The sequence below is a fragment of the Hesperophylax consimilis genome, unplaced genomic scaffold, assembly GCF_061612785.1.
Source record: "Hesperophylax consimilis isolate HC1 unplaced genomic scaffold, BYU_Hcon_1.0 scaffold_347, whole genome shotgun sequence".
NCBI classification, from domain to species: domain Eukaryota; kingdom Metazoa; phylum Arthropoda; class Insecta; order Trichoptera; family Limnephilidae; genus Hesperophylax; species Hesperophylax consimilis.
The window spans coordinates 9,556-14,809 of record NW_028301505.1 but is presented as its reverse complement, the minus strand read 5'-3'; the positions used below and the strand labels follow the sequence as shown (position 1 = coordinate 14,809).

The 5,254-nt window shown below is 31.5% G+C and overlaps 1 non-coding gene across 1 annotated transcript; it reads right to left on the bottom strand.

The window, feature by feature from the left end:
- Positions 1–678: 678 nt before the first annotated feature.
- TRNAL-UAA (transfer RNA leucine (anticodon UAA)) lies at positions 679–767 on the bottom strand. The gene has a single exon. It is a non-coding gene; the product is annotated as a tRNA-Leu (tRNA).
- Between the last annotated feature and the right edge of the window lie 4,487 nt (positions 768–5,254).

Genomic DNA, 5,254 nt, shown 5'->3' with positions numbered 1-5,254 from the left:
TAAAAATATACTTTATTTTTATAATTAAAGATTCAATAAAAAACTAAAAGACATAATGTCTTTTAGTTTTTTTATTTTGGCAACAATTCAAACATATCTCGAACACTGATACACTCCATTTTATCTTCCTTACAGTTATAAGAGTGATAAAAAGAACCACCTCTTGTTTCCGCATATTCTAAATGATTTTCATCAAGTAAATCTAAAAATTCCATAGCAATAGCAAGACTTGAACTTTTAAAAATATCTCCTTGGGTTATCTTCGAAAGATCAATGTTTCGAATATCTTGTTTAAGTTCATCCCTCGCAAAATCTCTCATGATAGCAGACGCAAATTGCTTCTTAGTCATCATATTAAAATCTCCATTCAATTACATCAACTTATCTTTAGCAATTCATTTCCAAGTTCCTTTGCGGTCGCTTCGTCTAAAATCAAATCAAAAAATTGATACTCACCTTTAACAATTATCTTCAAAGCAATTTCAAATCTTTTTAAGATTGATTTAAATGGTTGTTGCTTTGCAGAGAAACAATCAATCAAACAAGTTATATAAACTTCTTTGTCTTCTTCGTTTGTCTCAATAGTTATTCCCTCTACTCCACATTTACATTTAAATATTCTACCAACCATCTAATCCCTCATTTGTTACTTATTTAATAAATATTTTTAAAAACCAATGCCCAAGGTGGGAGTCGAACCCACGATGTGAACTTATCTGTGAGGGATTTTAAGTCCCTTGCGTTTCAACCAGCTTCGCCACTTGGGCTTGATATTAAATATGTGTTAAATACCCAAGAGAGGAGTCGAACCTCTAATACTTCCCGCTCTCAACAACGGGCGCACGTCCAATCTGCTTCTTGGGTAAAAAAACAAATAACAGTCCTTCTCATGAAACCATCTATTTAAAGAATACTCATATAAGCAGCGTTATTTGTAAAATAACGAGAAGTTCTTTCGAAAAACCACCTTCTTAGGCTAGTTTACGAGGAAGAACTTATCTCATTTTTTAACAGGATTTTTTTAAAAGATCCCTTACTTCTGAACCTTTTTTTAACATCCTTGCTCTATAAGATGTGAAGTTTAGGATTAGGATGATCAGTCCATCTTACTTCCAACCAATGAGATAGGTTTAAAGTCTCTATTCCGACTTTTAAATTATATTAAGTTAAGTTCGTTATTCTTAACCCACTCCTAAGAGTGCTCATACTTTTCACCATATGAGATTCGGTCCCTATTCATCCACTTATGGGAGATGGCTCATTTCGTTCACCATTAACTTGTGAACTACTATCAGACCTTTCTACCTACATAATCATATAGATCTTTGTAGGTTAGCTGTAAGTCGCCCTGTAAAACAGGGTGTTCTTACTCTTTTAGCCATTTAAGTTCCACTATGAAACTTTAAAAAAGTAGGCGAGAGGTAAAGTTAGACAGTGTCTATATAGGGAAGGAACCTCTTGTGCCCATCCTTAATGAGCAATAAACTCACCAAGTAATAAAAGATATCTAAAATGGCACGCCCTACCATTGTCGTTGGAAGTCTTTTAACCCAGAGATTTTCTTCCCTGCCAACGCCCACAGTTATATATACAACTTATAAATACACAAGAAGGTTATTCATGCTAACACCTACAAACGCAATAGTAGAGGGGGGAGTCGGACCCACCTGCAACTCGTATATAAGACGAGCCCCTTAACCGTTTGGGTACTCTACTATGTTAAACAAACATTCATTATAGACGTTTTTTCTTTGGATTTACCACTGTAACAAAGACTTTTAAAACTCCACCTTTGAAAAACACTTCGTCAACAATAATTTCCAGACATTCATGAACTTTAATTCTTTTACCCGCTTTAACTTCTTTCATTCTCTTTTCTTCTAAAGAAATGTGAGAATATTTATATTGCTTTTCATTTTCCCTTTTTTCATAAAATTGCGTTTTCATTGTAAACAACTCCTAAAAAGTTTATTTGCTCCACTTAAGTTTTAAAGCCTTAAGAACTTCTTTGTTTCTAAAGTAATTATAACATAATTTTTTATTTTTGTCAATTTTTTATTTTAAAAAATAATTAAAATACAAAGAGTAGTGTTTGCCATCTTGTTTTTACAGTCCTGATGAAACACTAAAACACTTATGACTGTCGTTAATATAAGTTAAAAATCTATATTAACTAATGATTCCTGTGGGATTCGAACCCTACATGCTGTCCCTGAAAGGGTCATGTCTTAGCCATTAGACCAAAGAACCAGATGAAGTGATTTAATATTTTACTCAAAATATCATTTTTTCTACTTTCTAAAAACATTATAACATAGTTTTTTCAATCTGTCAAATTTTTCTCACAACCAAAACGAAGTCGATTTTCTGTTGGAATAATATCAAGTATTTCAACATTACATGTTGGAATACTTTCAATGTCTCTTTTATTAGCATCTTTGACTAAGAAATGTTTTAATATTGGATAAATCCCAGATGAAACCATTCTATCAAGTAACAATGTTTTTTTCAATAAAACTCATCTCCTTACTTTCTAAATACATTATAACATAAAATTTTTATTTTGTCAATTTTATTAAATGTCATTTATTCAAACATATGTCATAGCCTTCTTCATTTTAAACAAGAAAGGAGGGGGTAATATGTTTAGTAGTTTTGAAGATAAGGCGGCAAGCGCTGCAAGACTGTCAACTTGGGTTAATCCATCACTAGTCAACATTATAACAACTGACGTTGGCCAAGCATGCTTGCCATTTTTAGGAAGTTGTGTATGTTCTTTATTGGGTTCAGGATCTTCGTTAGACGCAAGAGAATATGAATCCAGCCAAAGATACGAGCAAGGAATGAACCATTTATTTGATTCCGAATTAGACTGTTGTAATTTACAATATAACCTAAATATGAATGGAACAAAATTTGTAGGCAATAATTGTTGTGAACTACAGTCTCAAAGATTTTTAATGGACATTGATCCATGTTGTAAAACAAGAGGAAGAATGTAATAAAGAGGAGATGACTTTTAGTCGTCTCTTTTTTTTGTTAAAAAGCAATTGGGTGGATTTGAACCACCGTTGTCTGTCAGGTAGACAGCCGTGTTACTATTACACCACAAATGCATAAGGCGAGAGGTAAAATATTATCAGCCTAATGAAAGGAACCTCTTATGCCTATTTTTTCTTGTTTTATAAATTTTTTCCTATTTTTCTTTTTAACTGCGAGGAGTAAAAATTTAGAATGTTGCTCCAATATTATAAAGGAACTCCATTTGCAGCTATAAATAGACGAGAGATAATTTCTATTTTTATAATAAGTTTTAAAGGAATCTCTTATGTCTATATTATGACGAGTAGTATTGAAACGATCATTTTTTAAAGAGACTTTCTTTGCAAAACTTTAACTCTATAAAATCATTATAACATATTATTTTACTTTTGTCAATTATTTATTTTCTTTTTTTTCTTTTAAAAGAAAGCTTCTTCCATTTTCCAAAAGTCATCTTTTGTCAAAGTTGTTCTTTCCATATTAATCTTATATATGGTTTTATTATCATCCATTTCATCAAGGACATAGAAATCTCCATTTGAGTATTTGAGTTGTCCTTCTGTCAAGATTCTTGACAATTCGCTTTGATTTGTTTCATTGATGACTGCCTTATTCATATAAGGAACTCCTTTTTACATAAATGAAAAGAGCAAAAAGACAATTCACTTGTGTTTTAGTTTTTTTAGTTTTTTTAATTTTTTAATTTTTTAATTTCATTTTCAACTGGAACAAATGTGAAAGTTGCTTGAAATTCTTCTTTTGTTAATCTATTCCAAGTATCAATGCCATATTTACCAATTACATATCTCATAATTTCTTCATGATGTTTATCTATCACAAGAACAACCTTCTTTTTTTTATAGAATTTTTACAAAAGGAGTCAGAGGGATTCGAACCCTCATAGGCTCTCACACCCCTAATAATTTAGCAAATTATCCTCTTTACCACTTGAGTATGACTCCATTCTTAATTCAAGGGAAGTTCTACTTAAAACTTATCATCTTATGAAAAGTTACACTCAGAACCGCCTCAGAATAAAAAGACACTTAATATATTCACTTAAAAGGTGAGCACCGCAAGGCAGTATATTGCTGTTTGTGTCTTGGTTTTTATCTAATACCTACTTTAGAATATCTTTTCAGTGTTTCATTGAGCGCAGCAATAGAAACTGCCGAATTATTGTCTTCAAATGTATTGTTCTTAATCCAGTTAACTGTGCTCTCAAAAAAAATCGAGATTTCAGAAAAGGATACTTCGCTTTGCTTTTGAATATTTTGTAGTTTTTCAATAACCATAATATCACCTGTCATAGCAAAAGCCTCCCTCAATCAAGTCGCTTTATTTTTAATATTTTAAAAAATTTAAATAGTTAGTCGGATTAATCACAGACAAATATATAGTTGTCATTAGATACAGCGATTAACTATTAAATGGACAGTCCGAGGATCGAACTCGATTTTCCAGTGCTTCAAACTGGCACATTGACCACAGTTGATTACTGTCCAGTAGTACAATCCTCTTTTATAGAGGGCGAAATCATTGTAAATGTTGGAGTTAAATCTTTTTAAATTAAAATAACTCGAAGTTCGTCTTCTGACGCTCTTTCATTCAAACTGTCAAATTCAACGTATTCGTCTTTTTCAATATCCAGCATAGCTACGTCAAACTTTTCGCCAGTTAACTCTGTAAAGTTAAGTTCATATAACTTATCATTGAATGGGACCACAACCTTTTCATTTAAAGCAAAAGCAGGGTCTTCATATAAATAACGCACGATTTCAACTTTTTCTTGAATTGTCATTTTATTGCCTCCCTTTTTAACTTTCTAAAATTATTATATCATATTTTTTTGTTTTTGTCAATTTTTTATTTAAAAATTTCATTGTAAAAATCTGGAAGCTTTGTTTTAAGTAGATCTTTACATTCTTGAATATATTTCTCATCATGTTCTGTGTAAACTGGAAAAGAAGATTTTGCTAAAATAACATCTAATAAAGGATCGCTTTTTTTACCTCTGTAAGAAATATCTCTCCATTCGGGAGAAACTTTATAACCTCTTACTGTCATTTCATCCATCACAACTGAATGATAATTAAAAAGCTTTTCAATCGAATACTTAAAGACATAATCCACAGTAGAGTGTTTCTTTCCCCATCCTAACCCTCGTAAAGCTGCACATTCTCTATGTTGAGATAAAAGTCTTTGTCTGTCT